Here is a 21665-nt window from a genome sequence, read left to right on the forward strand (position 1 = left end):
GCATGGTGAAGCACTTTTACCGGTAAATTAATAAAACTTGGTGAACAATAAATAATACCGCAGAAAAGTAAAGTAAAGTAACTGGTCAGATGAAACACAATGTGTCATGTGATGCATTAACACCAAGGAGTGTACAGGGCCACATAACACTATACATATTCAGCTTGAAGGAAGAGCTCTGGAAATTCCGTCATTAGCATATTTTAGTATTCAGATGCTACGCATGTCATTTACCAATTGGAGCTGGGTAGTGACCGTGTGAGGAGCGCTGGTGTGCTGACCAGCTCAGGCTAACATAAATGGGCTCATTCCTGCGTCCTCTTGTGATGGATTGCCTTGGAGGCCTGAGGAGAGGGGATAAAATGTTAAGGGGCGATGTATCAATGAGCTCTGTCGTCCTGGTTGGATTTCGTAGGGGCAACAGGGACCTTGCCAAGAGTGCAAGAATTTGCTCTAATGGGAGGTGGAGGGGGGGCAACTTAATTCCTTCATATGGCCCCCTGCTTTTAACTTTTTTTTTTTTTTGGAGAAAAGCTAAATCCATAAATCGTTTGAGGCTGCAGAGAGAACGCCTTCACCCAAGTTTGTCTTTTTAGGCCCAACTCCTACGGCAATTAGCACAGACGCTTTTAAAAATGTGGCGGAGGCCTTCTGAGGGAGACGGCCGCTTGGACGGCGTCTGTAGCGGGCTCGTCTCAAAACCCATGTCATTCCAGCAATTCCCATACTGCTCGTCAATCCAGGACGTGACGGATATGAATTTAGAAGCAAAAATACTGAAAAGTAGCATATTTCCGCATCAGCTCATATAAATTCAGTATTTCATATTTAAATTCTGTTCTGTGAGTACTAAACCACGTTGTGAAACGGCAACTTTTCAAAAAACACAATTATTCATATTTCAGTACTAGAGTACAAAGGATTAGCTTTTAGTAACACAACTGCCCATAAGTACAGTATAGGAAAGCGGGACAATATAAGATGTCTGTAAAATGTGGATTTATTTTATATTTCTTTAGGTCTGGAAGTCCTTAATTACCTGCTTTTGTTTAAAATATTCTGAAATATCTCCTTTGCTAAATCTATGTCATTCAGTGAGACAGGAGACCGTGAAGCGGTTCATCTCTCCTTTACCTCTTTTCTCACTAAAATCAAGGCCTGCTTGTCAGCGATGAAATTTTTTTGCCCTGATTTGTACATTTCATCCTCCTGCTTTAATTATCACTTCACGGTCTGAGGCCTTGGGGGCAGATAGCGATTTTGTAGCCGGTTACCGTCTCTGACGGCAGCCTTCGTACCGCTGTTCACCTCAAGTACTTCTACCCCCCCCCCGGTTCGGGCCCATCGAGGGATCCGTGAAACGACAGTGAGGCCCCCAGCCATCGACGATTCCGGAGTCCTTGGGCCGAGAGGGAAGAGAGAATGCTCGGGTGGCTCGTAAAGGCCGCATGCGCACGCCGGCGACGACAATGAGGGAACCGGGGAGAGCTGGATGAAGAGGCAGCCCACCCGGCGCATCGACGCCCACCGAGGTCACCGGCGGAAGGAGCTGAAGAATCACATGTTAAATGGTGTGGGAGGACTGAACGGTGCGGGTGAAGACGGCCGAAAACGCTTCACGTCTTCTGCCAGAATCATCTCCCCAGGGCCTGTGCACCTGTTTTCTTAAGACCGCGCTCCTCTCCTGATGAAACGCTCTCTCTCTCTCTCTCTCTCTCTGTCTCTCTCTCTTTCGCTTTTTTCTCTTTCTGCTTTTTCCACTGTCTCTTAAAGAGAGGAGACATGAAAAAAAAAGCCACATCAAAGTTTCTAAAGGAGAAGAGTGAAGTCTCCTCAGAAAGCCCTCGAGGGCGGCGGGAGCCGGTCGCTCGGGGGGGACATTCCGTACCGCCGCGTTGTTTATCAGCCCCCGGTTACAAACAGAGCCGAGGCTGGGACTGGCGACGCTTCAATGCAAATGAAGGGGACACTGCAACAGCCGGCCCCCCCCCCCAAAAAAACCACACACAAACGAGCTCGCGCATGCACACACACACACGCACACGTTCCAAGTTCTGCTGATCGGCATATGCCTAGCCGGCCGTGCATCGCTTAGTGATGAGGGAGAGGGGATAAACAGAAACAGCAAAACAAAATGACAAATAGAGATGCAAAAAAACAAACTACAAATGTAGGGAAAAAAAGACCAAAAAAATGCATAAAAATAGTAAATCCGAAAGCTTCCGTCTGCAAATGCAAAGCACCTGTGAACTTTACCTCATTCTTAGACCATGTCTGTTGTACTCAAGTTACAGACCCAGCAATTCTGATAGTACGTTGCAACCAGGCTTCAAATGTCAGTGTGTCGTTTGCTTGCTCCTGTTAGACTCTGCGGCAACATCATGCACAAACTTACCTAAGCTACTGGGAATTAAAATTCCGATTTCCAGTAGCTCTACTTTTCATCCCCACACCCTTCCCCCCCCCCCAACTTAGAAATTCACTTTTACAGTGATGAGGGAAAAGCAGGAAAGCTATGCATAGTGTTGACATCAGGAACTTTTGTCCTATTTTAAATGCTAATGAATGTGTATGGTGACACGCGGCACAGTTCTAAAGGTGACGTCGTAATTATCCTCGAGAATTACGACCAAGTTCCTTCACTGGCGAGTCCGGCCAATCGCTGATGACCAGCTCACTTAAAAGTCTGCATGTCGGTTAGAGGAGTTTGCCGTCATTTCACCAAAACTAGCTCTGGGAAAGGTACACACTCTTTGTGCCAACAGGTGCTTAGATCAGCTTAAAAATAATCAATACCACCCCCCCCCCCCCTCACGACCCCCCCTGCTTTTATTCCCCGTCATTAAGCCTGGCCCAGACAGGAAATTTTACACGTGGATGGTCTTTACAAGTGGTTCTGGGTCTAAAGCCCATGGCCTGGAGGAGTCATTTGATGGGGGGGGGGGGGAGTTTGGGGGCACGTAACTCAGTTTGTCAGGCCCCACGTAGCTTTTCGCACCCAGTTAACACCTTTGGTTATGGCCTTGCACCCTCACTCACAGAGACGCTTTTATTTTCTTCTCCTAAATACTAAGATGAATGATTCCACAGACAACCCCCCCCCCACCTCACTGATTCTTTCACACCCCCCAGAGGCGTTATTTCATTGCTTCGTTAAATTTAATTTATTTTAGCAATTCACGGACAGTGCTTTAAATAAATACTCCCTGAAATTTATAAACAAAATAACCACATAAAACAGGCATCGCCCATTACATTTTCATAACTGACACACATATATATAGCAAATATATAGTATAACAGGAGAATATGCCAGAGTAAGGTTTGAAATATTATCTATTAAAACATCTGGTGGGAAATACAGGAATCGATTGCTGTAAATATAAATTCAACCAAATACTGAAAACCAGTTTTATTTTGCAGTTTTGCTTGGCTAATTCTATTGAATGGAGGCCCATTTGACAGCAAACAAAAACAGGCCCCTGAAGTTGCTCTAATTCCAATACGCTTTGAAGGTCTTCCAACTTTCTCATCTGTTTAACTTCCACTGGCTCAGAAAGCAGTGTGACCCACTGACAATGGAGAACAGATATTTTGGGTAGAAGAGTTTGGATAAGAGAACATGTAACAATCGCTTAAAGCCCCCATCTGCAGGGTCTGGCGGGGGCCGCCAGAGACAGGCCCTGAGGGTCACTGTGGCGGCTTTGCTCTGCCAAAACACACTTTAAACGGGCGATCGCAATAAGCAAAGTCAGGATCCACACCATGCCTTTTCACCGGTCAGAAAAGCCACTGCAATCCTTGGCTCTCCAGTGGAAACATGACATCTGGCTGTCGGTGTCCCCACCGCCCATCAGGCCACGCGCATCGACCTGGCAGAGTCCAACCAGAAGACACGGACCACAGTGTTAGTCTCCCTACAAGGTCTTTCTTGTCAACACAAAAAAGGTTCTTATCTTAAAAATAAATGATCTGGCTGTGGCTGTGGGTAGTGGAGTTGAATGGAAATCGCTTCGGTTGAAAGATTCCAGAGAAAGTACTGTAACTGAATATTAACGCTAAATCCAATGAACGCAATGAACGATGCATTGAAATATAATGTGCAAGGCAGCTCTTGGTTGGCTGCACATGACTCAACGCATTGAGACGCACAAAGGACTGGCTTCTATAACTCCAGCAGGCTTCCCCGCATCTTTACCGCAGCTGGTTGGGTGCACAGGGCATCCTTATTGTCAGGGGAAGTCAAGCGCAGCCAAAATGGCCACCAAAACTGCTACTGGATCAGCCACTGGTTTTACAACAAACGCTAACTTGCAAACTGGCATCTGTGTCACATGGGTTGCCGGCTGTTTTTTTTCCCTTGGCTTTTTTTCTAGTGCGACATTGGACACAAATTCAATTAAATTATCCGCCCCCCCTCTCTCTGAATGTACTCTGTAACCTTTTCCCTCCTGAGGTGTGTTCCTGAACTCCAGGGTCAGGAAGGGGGGGGGGAAGAGGTCGCAGTAAGTAAGAGACTGACCTTGTGCTTTATCGATCGCCGTGTCTTCCGAGGTCCATCCACCCTTACCACAACTCGATCTGCCGCAAAGACCAAGACACCTCATATATTGCGAGTGTGGAACAGTATTCAGGTCCTTCTGCCATATGTAAAAAATCAGGAACCTTAACCACAGCCCTGCTTGTGTGAAGGAAATAAATAAAGAGATGAAAGCAGGTCATAGACACAACTTGACAGCTTGATTATATATTTGAACTTAAGAATTACACACATCCATTAGTGATGTCCTTTCCGCTCCTTGTAAAACAGCTCACTGCTCCAGGCACATATATGGCACATGATGGCTTATGATATTTGACATAATTCAATCATTTTCATTGATATAAAAAGCTAATTAGAACTAGGCACTAAATCTTCTTCTTGGGTCAGTTGTTTTCATTGTAAGAAGTGAAAGGAAAAAATAAAGTTACAAGAAAAACTACAAAAAAGACAGATTTGTAGAACAGGGGGTCATTTAACGGTAAAAAAGTTGGTATTCATAGGAATGGTACTGTGACTTGTACTGATGTATTATTTTGTTGGTGTGTCAACTATGACTACAGTTTGGTGGAATTATTTTAGGTAACACTTTTTTGAGAGGGCACAAATAATGTAGTAGTACACTTTTACTAACCAGTTAATTAGTTAATTAACCAGTAACTGTTAGTTACCTACTGACCCCATGTTTCTTCATCATTAATCAGTCATGACAGTTCATGTATGTCATCCAGGAACTATATTGGTTCATGATTTGTTCTTGAGTAGTAACTGAGGAACTAAATTATTTGTACCCCCTCAAAGTACTACCTTATTTTGTAACTGTATTGTACTATGGATACAGTACTGTGGTGTTATTTTGTAGCTGTGTAGTACTACAGCTATAGTATTGTGGTATTATTTCGCAGTTGTGTAGTACTACTTTTACAGTATTGTGGAATTATTTTCTAGTTCTGTAGTACTATGCCTGCAATATTGTGGTATTTCTTTGTAGCCATGTAGTACTCTGGCTGCAGTATTGTGGTATAATTATGTCGTTTTGTAGTAATATAGTTTCAGTATCGTAGTATTATTTTGTATCTTTGCAGTACTATGGCAACAGATTTGTACTAATTTATTCTAGTTGTGAAGTAATACGACTAGAGTATTGCTGAATGCTGAATACAGAACAGTATAGTAGTATAACCAAGGAATTGTACTATGGAAAAGTGAATGCATGGGAAGCATGGAAAGTGAATGCGTGGAAAGCATGGAAAGTGAATGACAAGTTCAGGGTTATTAAGGGGCAAATTAGTGACTCGGTGCTTCTGCTCACATCGGCTGTCCTGTTTTCTGCGCAGGTGACAGATGAGTGGGGTGGGGGGGGGAAGGCAGGTCACCACAAGCCCAGTTGCGCAGTCAGGCAGCGTGATGAAAAGCCGGCGTGCATTTTTGTTAGCGGGAGTTCCTCTTTGTTGACTCAAGGCTGCCGAAACAACCTGGGACCAGGTGAGCAAATGGAGTGCATTTGATATGGCTGAATGGGTGGGGCGGGGGGGCGTGGCTTGCCCCGTACTCGTTTCATTGTCACACCATATGGCCGTAACCCTGGACCCAGAGAAGGCAGAGCCGGCACACACGCGAGCTTCTGAAGTCGGCGAGGTTTGAAGCGCCGGGATATCTATACAAAATTACATAATGGATGTGTAAATAAATCAGTCACAGCTTGTCATGCTATAAATAACAGATTAGCCCATGTGAATGCTGACGGTTCATTAAAAGCAAAACTCTGCGTTTTAAACAAACAGGAGCGGGATCCCTCATTGCGATGGAACGGCATCTTTCTCATACGGAAATCGTAGCCTGTCACGGCACTGGCTGCTTTTATGTCTAAAGGAGGCTTTCGGGGTCCCAGCTGTGCCACACAAAGCTTTAAAGAGACGGGATTTTCAGCATATTTATCCAGCAATAATTTCAAAGTGGAAACTCTTCTTAAGATCACACATGCAATGTGTAAATGCAAACGAATTAAACGTTTCCACTGATTAATTGATGCGTTGGTGGACACTGAAATAACATACAGAGAGAAGAGAGCATGCTGGGACTTAACATTATTAACATTATTGCGTGTATAATGCCTGACACTGTACATAATTTACAAGAAGTAATTTGACTGAATGATTTACCCAATGCGCTTACATTCTCCACAAATATGTCAGAATATGAGACATAAAACGAATAATTTTGCTTTTTTTCATTTAAAAGAGACTATGAATTAAGAAATATAATTATGATTAACATCAAAATATTTGACGGCCTATTACGCAGGAAAAATTTAGATTTGCGCCTGGTTACATTTCAGCGCTGTCAGGCATGAATGGAACCATTTCTGTGGCCTAATTTCAGACGTAAATTTTCTAATTAGGCAACAGGAATGTTTGACAATCTGCTACACCAAGTCAGCGTTAACCAAAGCTCTTCATGGTACAATTAAACGAGAGCAGGCGAAACCGAAAGACATTTCCCAAATTAGAAAACGTTGCTATTCTATGGTTTCTGGACATTAATGTTTTAGATAAGACATATAGAAACTGATCACACTGTCACTGGTAACAGGACCCACATAAAATTTGATGGCGAGTAATTTAAACTTGATATGCATTCACCACCACACACTCCAGAGTGTTACCTAAATTATGACGTACATACCGCGCTCATGGTGACCCTATGCAGCATAACCGATACGGAACATAGATGGATGCGACAGATGGATGGATGAATGACATGCATTGACAGCCCTGCACCCAAACCACATCCACAGTCACTGACTATGTATCAAGTTTCTGTTTACATGCAGATACAATATAGCAATACAGTGCTATCGAGATTATCTTCTACTTCCGTATGGTTCTGCTGTATATGTTGATATCTAGACTGTGTGAACAAACCTGCACATTTATTTCTGGCAGGATTGGATAGAAATTATGCAGTGAAACACTAGGTCACCTAAGAGAAATTCAATCTTAAGAAATTTTACAGGAAATCTATATTATTCCATTACTAACCTAAAATTACTTAGGCCTACATCAAAAGTGTTAGGGTAGGTTGTACTTCCATACAGATTATTTACAAGGTAATAAAATTGTACGTACATGTAAATGAATGTGTATGGGTGTGCGGACTTATCTCAAATTGAAAATCTTACTGACCAAAGTTGGCCAGACTATTGTAATTTCTACTGTAATTCCATACGTTGTTTGTATTTTTGTATTCTATTAAAAAAATACTTAATAAACGTAATCCTTTACGCTAGTAGCGATCCTTCCAAGATTTTCAAGACGGTCCCTCCTCTTACACCCAGCCAAGCTACATTTTGGATGCACAGACCACCTGCACACCTCATTCTATTACTGAGCTAATTATCAGGCTTTTCTTACCTGGCTCAGGTGTGCAGATGTGAAGTAGAACAAAACTGTAGACCCTCTGTGAGGATCTAAGGTTCCAGGCTGAGAAGCACTGAAATGGGCCAGTTTATCACGTTGGATTCCTGAGAAAGCTGGAGATTAGAGAGTAAATTCAAACTGAATGATTAACAGGTGCCACAGTGGACAGCACTGCTTCATTACTACTTCAGTGTTGGGGGGGGGGCTTGAATCCGGTCCCTGGGTGTCTGTCATTCAGGTTTCCTCCCGCAGTCCAAAAACATGCAGCCAGGTTAATTAGCATCTCTGTATTGCTTTTAGTGTGCATGTCACCTTTGATGCCGCCCCCCCTCCCCCGCTATAGGTGATTTTACTGGGGGTGCAATTGCACCGTAAGTGCAGCTAGGCTGAGCTTTCAATGAAAGCCCAGGTACAAGTGCAAGCTGTATTGCAGCAGGAGCTACACAACAACTTTTTAAAGAGTAAGAACCTGATGAGACTATTCAAGGGCCAGAAGAACAACATAAGAACATTCTGGGAAAGTAATCAGGCATCAGCCTGAGAGGAATTCATGGAACAGATGGGTCTTGAGACATTTCTTGAAGGAGGAGAGGGAGTCCGATGACAGGATGTGGTTTGGTGGCTCGTTTGACCATCGGGGAACCACAGCGTATAATCACGCTGGTCGTGCTCCTGAGAACAGATACGTACCGAAGGTGCGTAATTCGTGCTCCTCCTAGACTCCCAGTACACCTTGAGGCAGAAATGTCTCCTGTTGACATCAGAAGGGAGCTTATTTTATATAAAACCAAAGTACCAGTTTAGCATTTAAAGAACATGTAACACAATTTCTTTTGTATGTTAGACATTGAGAAAATTACCTTTACAAATTTCTGAACTCTAATACAAGCCTCTAAAAGAGAATTTGAAGCATTTAAACAGATTGATTTAGCTTATGATTTTCCATGAAGAAATCTAACGCTCTTCTCTGTGGATAACAACAAGCCTTCCCTTGGGATTCGAACCTATAACATCTCAGCTACACATCCATGTTCTTAGCCAGACCAGGTTTGCATTTCTGATTCATTTATAAGTTATATAGGTTGTACAGTTGGTGAACGGAAGACACAAGGGCATAAATACTGATTCCAATTAAACAAGCTGTCTTTTGTAATTACAGCTGACGGTAAGAATTAAGTAAGAACCAGGCTACGTGAAATGTTGGGCCGGGTCCAGCTTCTGAGTGGCACACTCTCCAGTGAGGGATGAAAGACCATTTCTCCACGCTATGTTCTAAAACATATGCGCTAAGAAAGATAGCCCAGTCACTAAGCACAGACGCTTGTTTGCATTGTGCAGTATTGCATCTGGTGAGTTTATAACTACGTATAATTGATGGTCTTTTTATCAATAAACTGTGAACGTGTTTCCCCACACAAGCACCATTTATACAGCTGAAATGAGAACCTTAACGAGGAATTTAATTGCTTTGGAGGCTGTCAAAGATATTGTACAGCTTCAGCCTCTATCAAGCTGATGATGTGGTTTAATTTTTACAGTTTTCAGAATGCGGAACACAAAACAGTAACGTGAGTACTTCGAAGTACTTCGTTTACAGGCGAGTAACAACTTTCTATGACTTTTCAAAAACCTTAAAAGTTAGCAGAGAGACAAGGGAGCCGGACCAAATCAGAGACTTCTAAAGATTCTTCCTTTATGTGTAATCAGCTAAGTAATAATAATTCTTACCAAAGTTGGCGAGCAAACTTTAAAAAAAAAAAAAAAAAAAAAGATTGGAGAAAATTAATGTATCTCTCAAAAAACGAAATACGTTTGGAAAAAAAAAAGCACATTTATTCGCCAAGGCCAGTCAATTCAGGCATCAGTGAGGCCTCTCAGCAGACTGTAATTTCATAATCAGAAGTGGCCTTGCTGTAGTTTAATTTTCTCAGCCAAAGTTTCTCAGAATGTCAACATTACTAATGAACAGTTTCTACATGGAGAAATAGAAAGCTGTATCTTCATGAACCCTGTCTTTCAATACCCTTCCGCCGCTCTCCCCCATCTCTGGTAGCGGCTTCTGATTAATTTCGCCGCTGGGGCGTGCTGAGTTGGACAGCGTCCACACGTCCTCAGACAGAAGGCCTTTCATTTGGCCGCACGTACGCGGGAGAGCACATACATAAACAGGCATGTTTACCAGGCAAACTAGCATTTAAACAAAAAAAAAAGGGAATGAAAAACAACACTGACAAAAACACAGATGTCCACCTTCACGGGAACCTTGGGGGGGGGGGAGATAGGCGAGAGCGGGGCACCGTGAAAAACTGAAATCGATTAGACGCCATTAATCTTTCATTATAGCATCTAATTACTCATTCTATTTAGGTGTCAGGGAGGGTGGGGGGGTGGGTGTTTGGTGGGTGAACTCTCTGTGGGAACCGCGGCCCCCTAACCAACACCTCACCACGGCAACAAAGTAAGATTCCGGACCAAGCGACTCCCTTCACCTGCCCAGTGGCGAGACAAGCCTAACAACATCCAATGGCCCGTCTGGGCCGTCTCTCTCTGCGCCATGATTAATGTCCGGGCCTCTCGGAGAAGGGGGGGACGGCCTGAAACACCAAGGCTGGGGGGAGGGTGCCGGCGTTGGGCTGCATCCAGCCGGAGGCCGTGAGTGTGGTTACGCTCGGGGGAAGTGCTTATTTTCTGCCCCCAAGACGCAGCGACAGCTTTTTGAAGATGATGAATCGATAGGATAACTGCCAGCGACGGGCCGGTTCTCAGGTCCCACCTGTTGGGTCTTTCATTTTGAAACACGGCTATTAAAAGCCTTAATGCGTTCGACACACGTCAAGAAAAAAAAAAAAGACAAACCAGTCAAAACTACCCCTGGAATTCCTCAGGCTGTGGCTAACCTAAGGGTTTGCTAACAGAAGCGGCTCTATTTAGAAACTTTAAACCTCAAATGACACGTGTCCACTCAGCTCTCCGCTAACAGAGTCGCAGAGCTGGGCCATACCATCAGACACTGGGGGGGGGACTTATTATAATATGTCACCGATAAACGTTTATTGGAATCAGGAAAAGAAATGCCTGTTACGTGTTTCTTAGAAATCACCATTCTCTAATTGTTTAAGAAACAACATGTTGCTCAGTGTCTGGTTAGTTTGATAGCATTTATTTCAGACTATAGCTGCACACGCATCTCTGTGTATTCGGCATACAGGAAGTCGGATAGCTCTCAAGTATTTCTTGTCCAGCTCCATCCTTCATCAGAAATGTACAGGCAATCTGCACGCCACGGCAGCACAACGCACTTCGGCACGACGGGAGGTCTTTGTTGCTGCATCGTAAATTCCGTCATTTCCTATCCGAGCTCCTGACTGTCCTCTGTTAGCAAACATAACTGTGAAAAACAGACACATTCCGGAACCTGAACGCACATATATTCAAAGACCGTTACTGTATGCTTATTGCCAATACGTACGTTTCTCTCTTTTCCTCTCTCTCTCTCTCTCTGTATGTTTTTTTTTTTCTTTTGGAAATCGCCAAAGGGAATTCTTTGTATACCCTGCAGTTTGATCACCATTAAGCTCAGGAACTAACCCATGGAAATACCTGCACTGTAAATGATTTGGCCATTATTTCAACTGCAGAGACAAAGGTTTAATCCTAAGACAGCCTGAAGCACACGGCCTGGCTTTAATGCGCCTGTTTGGAACCCATCCCTTTCCCGACGTCCCGGATTTCTCGCACACAGGCCTTTGTTGCGCTCCAGATCCACTGTTGGAGCACACCCACCACCCCCCCCCACCCCCCCCCAGCCCAGCTGGGCACCTTCTGATCCTTTTGATTCTGTTGTGTAGGCCGTCAGCCCTGTGCTAAACTAAACATGCCGTCGCAGGAAGAGGGGGGTGCTTGGGGGTTGGGGGGGGGGGTTCTGCGGGGGAGGGGTTGCTCTTCATTCATGCCGAGTGCGGTCGCTCTTAAAGGATGAATCTAACAGAGGCCTTGGAACACAAGACTGTCTAGAAATATTACAGGAGAGAGGAACCGCTAAATCGTAAACAAGCTGAAACAAAACCTTTTTCCAGCTCCCCTCCGGCCCCCCTCCCAAGTCAATGCTGAGCACCCCGCCTGTATAAGGCCCATGTTGACAAAGTGGATTCCCATTCCCTGTATCAAGGCTTTTGAAGCTTATAACTCAATATTTACATGTAGGAAAGGTAACAAACAGGAGATCTTCCCATGTCAGGTGTGCTTCCTGCCGAAAAAACAAAACCTCCATCCCGAAACCAACTAGCAAAGGTACGACCCGCAGATGGGGGGGGGCTTCCGCAACACCCCTCCGGGGGGTTTAACCTCTCCCGAAGGAGAGGGACCACTCACCCACAGCTGAGAAAGGAAGACAGTCGAGTAATTTCTAATGGGCTGGCTGGTGGGAGACCTCACCGGTAGCGGGTGGGGGGGGGGTGGGGGTGCAGGAGGGGAGAGATATTCGAAATGTATGAAACCACAACTTGTCTGCGGCCTGCATCAATCCTCACCACCAATTGTTATCACACACCTGCGTGTAAAATAGGATCATTACCCCCCCCCCCGCCCCCCTTTACGCAGTGACCTGGAACATCGAAGGGAATTACTCACCAACCTGCCCACCAAGTTCACTGCACCGCATCTTTAATTACGCAACTCCGGAAAGTAACTCTTTAAACTCTGATTTAAGAAGGCGAAATTTTACAAAGGGCCACAAAACCACAGTGTTCGACTAAAACAAGACATATCCGCATCATCGTTACTCTGTCTTCACACAATATGCCTGCTGGAGCGTAACTAACAGGCTAAAGCATAGCTAGAATGCTGACCGTAGTCTTTACGATACGGAAAAGTGTCTCATATAACAAGAAAATGGTCACTACATAAGACATGTGTTACATTTCCCAATAGGAGTGCACAAAGTTCTGGGGGTTACCTGTGTTGAAAATCAGCCCGTTTGCTGAGACAAGACTGTTCTGGGGTCCATTTCCTTTATAAGTCAAGCTCACCCGTAGAGGGATGAGGGTTTTCTACGACGTGATATTCAGAATTAAAAGACTCTTGGTTTTTCTTGCAGTCTGGACTATAAAGGACTGATCACATGCTATGAACACATGCTAGGTCATGTACTTTGGGTAATTATTTCATTGTGTGTCCATATCACTTGTCTAATGAATGGCACTTGATAATATAGATGGTTTTAAGCAGGACCAGTTATCAAAGAGTTTGGATGGGCACTGCCATTGCAAACCTATGTACTGGATATGGTGAATTCTGAACAAAGGTTGGAGGAAACATCAGCCTTGGTTGGTGTCCCTTAAACTCCAAGCCAATGGCAGAAAATGTTCATAATATCTCCACATATACTGTCCAGAAAATACCACAGACCACTGCAGAAGTGCTCCTTTGTAATACAATATTGCATAACACGCAGTTCTGAACCTATTGGCCTGTCTGCTCAGTTCTGCAGAATAGTGACATAGAGTTAATCAATGAGTACACAGTGCCCTCCACTGGGAAAGGACGGTATCACCCGCTCCATATACTTTCCGCACTTTAAATTATCCCTTTTTAAAAATCATTAACTTATTCTTTTATTTTTCCATCAGATTTGGACAAATTGTTGGAAGGTGGATAAATGGATATGCATGAATATATCTTCATTGCCATTCGTATATCCTATACAAAAACAGTTGTATATGCTGATTTAAAAGGTTCTAAACGAGAAGTCACGTTGTTTCGAACTAACACTAGTTAAACAAGTAGCCTTCAGCATGCCAATGCTATTGAGGTTACTTTACTAAATCAGCTCCAAGACATAGTCGGGGGTTTAACTGCATGGGTTCAGCTTACTGTCATCGATGTGCGGATGGTCACATGACTGGTTGGGTTCGTTTAGGCCCACACGTCAAAATATTCACTGATGAGGGTCAAAATTTGACAAATTGGCTTGTACCAGAAGCATCAAAGAAAACACAAATACAGACTTAAGTATTGCACTTAATTAATGAAATGTTAACAAAAGCCAATTAGAAGCTCTGCTGTGATTGCCAGGGGAAAATCGTGTTATCGTATTGATCGTACTAAGCTTGAATTAGAGCAATCCTCATTAACCCTTGACGGTTTGCTGTTTGTTCTGATGTCTTAAGAGCCCAAATTTAGTCTCACCAGAACTGCATCTCCACGATGCTCAAAAGAGCAGAGCACACACGGTGGTCTTAAGCTGTACAGCAATTTACTCACCATTCCTTCATAGAAAGAACATTGTAGATCGGACAAGAAAGCGCTGGACGGTGCTTAAAAGTGCTATAATGCAAAATCTATAGTGGAGAATGGGGGCAATTTATGGAGCCCTGTAATTCACGTTCACTTACTGTGTCAGTCGTGTTTAAAATGTTTAAACTTTGCTTGCGGAAAAAAGCTGAAAATCTGCCATTGGTGGTCATACCTTACACTGAACCCCCAGGCTTGGCCCCCACCCAGCGGAATGTATCTATCGCCCGTCCGCCAGCTCGCTCGCCGTGTTTTGGCGGCTTGCTCCGGGGGGGTCACCGATCTGCAGGTGCAGCCCGGCATCCCGTCCGCATTCATCTCCGTCGCTTAAGCGGAAAGACAGCACAAAATGGACTGACTTAAGACACATGCAGGTACTAACAGACACAAGGGGGTATTTGGCGTAACATTCCTCACAGCCTTCCTGGCGAGGTGTCCTATGATGTCACCAGAGATAGCAAGACGGAGAAAATAAACAAAAATCGATAACAGCCGATTTAAAAGCACAGCAAAAGTATGTTATGTTCTCCAGTTAATATACTGTGAAAAACCTATTAATATTTATGTATTAAATAACAAAATAACATTTTTGCCTGCACCACACAAAGTGAATACAACCAACGCTGTCTATATCATTAAAGTGCTCCTGTCAAGAAAAGCATGTGAGGTGACATTAACTGAATCCAGTGACACCGTAATGCATTTAATTAGCATATGGCAACACAGACTGTACATAGCAACGGCCATTGGGTGGATTAAAACTGCAACTTGTGACGACACTGTGGAGTTCGATGTAAGACAGCAAGCTTTTTCTGCATTTCTGCAGTGCGCCTTAATCTCCGAGTCGAATTATCTGAGTTGGTCTCACAAAACCAAGCACTGGTGTAGCTGACCTATGTGTGGGACAAGGTTCGTATGTCAATGAAAACCTTGTCAAGCCCTCTGGTGATTTATTGCCTTGAACTTGTCTGGGTTTACCCGTGACACCAGAGCAGTGAAAAGCGGGATCGGGGAGAGCCATCAGATCAGGCTGTCAGAGGTCCAGAAAGTTCTCAGCTGCACACCTGGACTGAGGTGGGACGTCAGCCGTTGCTCGATGAAGTCAGCTCTGACTAGATCTAAGTCAACCAGAAACCCAACTCGTTAAAAAGGTCTAAAATGAACCATCATCAAACAGTTGCCTGCGTTCTAGGTGGTCTTCCTGCATTTGTCCTCTAGAATAACTCTACACCGGAAATCTAAAGACGTGCTTAAAAAAACGCAATATACACGTGCTTATAGCTGCAAGACGTATGAGCTCCACCGCTACCGTAATTATGCACTGAAAGACCTGCGGCGGCTCAGTTTTCGCTCCCCACAACCAAACCGGTAATACGATGCATTGGGATTTTCTGCTGACATTTAGTTCTGCTTGCCGCCCGATTTTGTTACAGCATTGCTCACCCGAGTGGCTCAAACCCTAAGAAAGGTACAACGGCAGATAAAACCGTCACCCGTCTCTGCTGTTAGCCTGCAGAAAGGCAGGCTTCAGGCAACATCGTCCTTCAGGTGATTTTTTTGCTTCTGCCGGGCGCATACTGGTTGCTATGCAGCAACTCTCTTTGTTTTCTTTTCCATCGGAGCTTGTTGCTTGTGCTTCGTGACATAAATTCCACAGAGATGGGGGCCGTTCTGACTTTCCTCTCAAATTCAGGCCTGGAACAAGGTGAGTCGGGCGGGCAGCCCAGACATTCCCACACTTCTTCCAGGGTGGGGTGACAGCTTTGTGAAGGCAGTGACACCACCTGACCTCCACTCCATCTTCTCCCTGCTTACCTGTGTATGAACGTGTTATGTGCCATGTGCTTAAATAGGCCTCACTGGCCTGCCACGGTGCTGTACCAGCTGTGCCTAGGGGCTTGTCGACATGGGATTTGAACCAATGACCTTACGATAATAAGCGCAACGTCCTCAGCCACTGAGCCACCCCCAACATGTGATTCCAAAGATAGCTATATGTCTTCATATGTATGCCCAGTCATCACACTCTCTGCTTCCTCGTCTTATCTTTCCCAGGTTACCTCTCGCATAACTTGGTGGCTGGGCAGGATTACGATTTGCTCCCCAAGCTGCAACGTGACACACTCCCTGCATTCTTCCACATCCTGCTGAAATGCATCCTGTATCTGCAGGACAACACCAAACACTAAACTAGGGCTCTTCAAATCTAGCCCTCAATTCCAAGCGCATTTGTAATCGGAAGATTGCTGGGTCGAATCCCTGACTATCAAAGTAACACTGAGGTACCCTGAGCAAGGTACCGCCCCCGAGCACTGCCCCCAGGTGCTGAATTAGCTGCCCCCTGCTATGTTACGATGTGACATGGGTTAAATGCAGAGGACACAATTCATTGTTGCGCACTGTGTGCTATATTGTGTCAACAATGACAACTAATTACTTTAAAAAAATCCAGTTCTCCCAGGTAGTTAGTTTAATAATTACTGATTCTGACTGGCCACAGAGGCTTCATACCCCACTCACAGGTAAAGGAATGCAGGAAAATCAGCAGTGCTCGGACCTTGAGGGCCGTGATTTGAATAGCCCTGCACTAAATTGTGCTTTTTTTATCCGCCATTCGTACAAATGCAGGTACATCAGAATGCTTCTTTCCGCATATCACGCTCTCCTTTGAGACACATACAAATATACATGCATGATTGAGAGGGTAGTACCTAACATTACATTAACACCTGCCAGTCTTGCTGTGTATATGGGGACCCGTATACCTAACTGCCAATCATGACTGTGGCTGAAGCGAAGGAGATTAGCTCCCGTAGAGCACAATGAAAGATGGTACTCATTAAACTCCTCCAGAAACAATTAAACAAAACCAAATTGAAATCCTGTGCAATAACAAGATGAAATTTTTATTAAGCATTATATCACAGCCGCTGTGAGGTCATCGTCCAGAAGACCGTCACAAAGCAAGTCAGGAAGATGCATAATTAGATTACAAATCAGTACCAGATAACCAATTAATCAATATTCATTTGATTATGTCTAATAGTAGTCGATGTATTTGAAAAACAATCCCATTATCGGGGCATCATGGTAGCTGAGTGGGTATTATGGTTCCCAGGGCTGGACATTTGAATCCTATGTCGAAGAATTCAGTCACAGTAAGTGGACAGTCTACGCATAGTTCATCAAGACCAACAACGTAGTCTCCATGGCGTAAGAAAATACAATTACACCAGGTCAGTTCCAGATTCTCTCACGCCTTCAACCTGAAGTCTTCCAAACTAATGCATTCTTTATACATCATATTTAGCATGTTTAGATATAACTCACAGCCAACCACATTAATATATCGTCTCTGTCCAATGGAAAACACACATCTCCAAAAATCCATTATTTTTACGAAATGAACCTAAAACAAGCCAATGAGACGTGTAGGATCACACATGCACATATCACAGGGCCTAAATTCCAGGTGGCCTGAGACAAGGCCGAGCCTGGTACGAGAGGCACCAAAGGGGGGTTACATACACAAACACACACACACAGATAACCAGGGAGGCTAGCACTCCAACTTTTATTGCCCAAAGATTTAGGGACCTACAGACAAGCAGAGTGGACTTCCCGGACAGGGGTCCCTCGACTTGGCACCCAACCCCCTCCACATACACTCTGCCTTACATTTCACTCACCCAACAGACAAACACCCTAAAGGAAGTTTCATTTAAGTTTGGCTTTTGTATACCCTGTATATTGATTTACTCACGACTACTAGTCTCAATATACAGATACGTTATGTTTGTATGTGTCCTAACTTTTAGAGAGTCTTCTGTGTTAAAAACCCCCCCTTCTCTTCCAACATTCCTTTGTGGTCCTTATCTGATCTTGGTGGACCTCACCAAGTTTCTTTGTTTCTACCATGCTATGTTAAAAGAACTGAATTAAGGTGTATCTTATCCATTCTGGAGAAGATGAATTGGCACAAGCCACACCAAACAAAATATGTTGTTTCCAGATGTGCAACTTCTATTGATATTACCACAAACTAACGGCCACGCCTATCTATGGATAAGATGTGCTGTTTGTAATAGGAATATTCGATGTAATATCCGCACAAAGTGTAACATCTGTTGAGGTGCAACCCAAAACCCCTGTATCCTATACTGATATGAATCAGTCACATAGATACAATAATTAATTGTTTAATCAATTAATGCAGATGGTATGAGGTATGTACCTGTGAAGCTGGTATGGCATATTTGGTATCAAACTGATTGTTAATCACCCCTGATTCCAAATCTGGTCAGTGATTACCATAAAAGTGGATGTATCAAAAGTTATAACAGCTTAATGAAAATCATCAGTAAAGGTAGAATCTGGCGGGCCATAAATCCCAAAAGGACTGAAACAGACCCCCTTCCGAAAGCCCGCCAAATGGATGGCCAGCCATTGGGCCAGGAGTCGAATTCCTGGTCATCCCTATTCATGAACTTTAGACCATAAAAATCTAGCACCTCAGAACAAAGGGGAGCAGAGAACAACCAGCAGCAGAGCAGAACAACCGCCAGCCGGCGCAGAGAAAACCATCCGCCCGAAGGAGAACATCAGCCCGGGAGAAGAGAAACCCACAAGAAGCCCTCCGGTGAAGGCCCAGCTGAACAGAGAACAGCACCCAAGACAAAGCTTCACCAGGAGAGAGAATCTAAAAGGGACTCCACTCCACTGCTCCAAACGCCGCGCCTTCCTGAGTGCCCTCAGCCATCAGCTCAGCCATCAACTGCCAAGACCCCCCCCCCCCCCACTCTTCAACCAAGTAAACCAACTTCCTTTCATTCTAACAACTTAAGCTGTTCTGTTTAACCTGCTATAAGACTTTAGGGTCGTGTTTCCACAAACTATGCTTGCTTTGCAGAACAGTATTTCCCATTTAAGGTTACTCATTTAAATCCGGTCATTGCATTTTCATAATTACATTGTTTGTTTTATTCCGTTATTTCGTGTTTGTTGTTTGTGTTAGGTGTAATGTCTGTCTTATGTTAGTTGTAGTGTTAGTTAGGAATAAATGCATGTCTTTTACACAACTTTAGCCTCCGTCATTGTGTGTCTCATAATAAGTTCCTGCCATTGTGCGATCTTGCTACACGCTCTGAACCTCAAACTCACCGGAAACATCGCGAGACTCTCTCTCATCGGCCGTGAGGGGAGCTTCGCTACCAATTGTTTACATTACCTGATGATGCAGCTCGCTGGACGAGCCTTCTAACCCAGGTTACTGAGCGATACTGGTAATTAGTGAATCCCATTTAGGTCTCACATTAACAGACTCACAGGGATACCGCAATTGAGTTTGGAGGAGCCGACCATTCGGCATAACAATTGATTAATAATCAGCATTAAATAATAATTAATTAAACTTTAATTAATTCAAACATATTGGTGGAGAATATTAAAATTTATTTGAGCTATTAATTCCTACATTAATGGTGGAGGATGCGGGCACAAGGTTCAAACTTTTTGTGAGCACACAATTTAAACTTTTTATGACCGAACGTGCAGTTGAATAAGCGCTACTGTGAACGGGTTGCAAAGTTGAGGATTAATTGCACTCACGGCAGTCCGAAGGCATTTAAGCGGATTATACGGGCTTATTATTTTTATTTCTATTATTAGTAGTTATTTTCTTTTGTTTTATTTTCGGTTATTTTATTTTAGGTTTCATTCGTTTTAGACTGCAGTAAACTTAAACCCTATATCTGACGAGATTCTCAGGTATAGCGCGTTGTTTCCAGGATAGATTCGGACGAGTTTCTCCCTTTCTATAAATCCTGGCAGAGATCTCTCTTTCTATTAGCGAACAGGAATTCTTGTTAAGAGGATCTAACCTGAATTCTGTTGCTAGGACTCCCTGAGATAAGACCGATAGCTTAGCTACCTATCAGGATCTTTCTCGTATGTGTGTGCCTGCTTTAGACAAAGCAAGTTTAACAACACTTTGCGCTGTGAGCCAAGTGTGTGTGTTATTTAGAATTTGGGAGTCTCCAGTGCTTGAGACCCGCTGTGGTTAAGCACCATTTGCGACGAGATATAGTGCACTCGCTATTTAGATCCGTCGCCGTAACGCGAGCGCTGTCTCGCTTCAGCAATTATTTTAAGGGGTTTTAAACTGCGCAAGACGCAGAAGTTAGCCGCAAGCGGCGTGTGCATACGTTAAAAGTGTATGTCACTCATCTAGCGTCGGCAATCGCCTAGCAACCGTCTTGGTTACGAGTGCAGTCAGCGAACGCCACTCTAACCACTTAAAGGTCAGAGCCCTGAAGGCCTGCCTGACGCCATTTGTTTTTTTCTCCTGGGTCACCAGTGACCCCACCCCTTAGGCTCACGTACCTGGGACCCCCCCCCCCCACAAAGGGAGCAACGTCCCATTGAGCCTCTAGTGGTCAGGCATAGAACTACCACTCCATTTCAAAAGTGCGCCTCTAGTGGTCAGGCATTGAACTACCACTCCATTTCGAAATTGCGCCTCTAGTGGTCAGGCATTGGACTACCACTCCATTTCGAAATTGCGCCTCTAGTGGTCAGGCATTGAACTACCACTCCATTTCGAAATTGCGCCTCTAGTGGTCAGGCATAGAACTACCACTCCATTTCAAAAGTGCGCCTCTAGTGGTCAGGCATAGAACTACCACTCCATTTCGAAATTGCGTCTCTAGTGGTCAGCCATAGTAGTGTAACAACATCTGAGTTGGGTCTCTAGTGGTCAACACCGGTCATACCAACACACATAATTGGACACACAGGTTCTTGCCTGAAAGCAGGAATCAACTTCACAGACCAAATCGATTAGATCACAACACATTAACATCTAATTAGGTTATTGCTGCATAACTAATTGATGTTTACAATTGAACAATAAGACACAATTAATTTGGTTTGATTTCTGTTTTACCTTTTTGATTTATTTTAGGTTTTACTTCATTTTATGCTTTCATTCACTCTCTCTCCCCCAACAAGGAGACTTGCATAGAAGTTCAACCATTATTAATAACAGTAAACCAGTTACACATCAGGGAGGCATTGAGGTTTTGGACGTGATCGGTTGAGCTTTTCCTGTGCTGAGTGCTTACCATTTGCTCTCTGTTGGTTGAGCTTACCTGTAGCTCTGCTGTCACTGCTTACGATCGTACAGTTTGTCAGAACCGAAGGGAGTTCTCAGCAATTGGACGCCCAAAAGCGCGCCAGCTGGGCTGCACCCGCTGACTCATTAAGGGCAAGGTTGGCAGGTATCTCGGGAGGTCATTACAAGTTTGAGCAGGACCTCGTCTAGGGCGAAGTTCAGGAGAACAGCCCTAGCTTGGACTCTCAATCGGTTGGGTGACACCCGAGTGCCGTTGCGCCGTCTCTTGTTCGAGTCAGGGCCA

General features: G+C 44.2%; 1 long non-coding RNA gene across 2 annotated transcripts; it reads right to left on the reverse strand.

The window, feature by feature from the left end:
* Positions 1-3236: 3236 nt before the first annotated feature.
* LOC111854660 (uncharacterized) lies at positions 3237-8715 on the reverse strand. Of its 2 annotated transcripts, XR_011984521.1 has the most exons (4): positions 8650-8715; positions 7954-8072; positions 4523-4581; positions 3237-3872 (listed from the first exon to the last, which is right to left on the reverse strand). It is a non-coding gene; the product is annotated as an uncharacterized lncRNA (long non-coding RNA). The 2 variants fall into 2 exon arrangements; XR_002840732.2 differs by lacking the exons at positions 7954-8072; positions 8650-8715 and adding an exon at positions 5853-5894.
* Positions 8716-21665: the final 12950 nt, after the last annotated feature.

Source organism: Paramormyrops kingsleyae, chromosome 21 (assembly GCF_048594095.1).
Source record: "Paramormyrops kingsleyae isolate MSU_618 chromosome 21, PKINGS_0.4, whole genome shotgun sequence".
Taxonomy (NCBI): domain Eukaryota; kingdom Metazoa; phylum Chordata; class Actinopteri; order Osteoglossiformes; family Mormyridae; genus Paramormyrops; species Paramormyrops kingsleyae.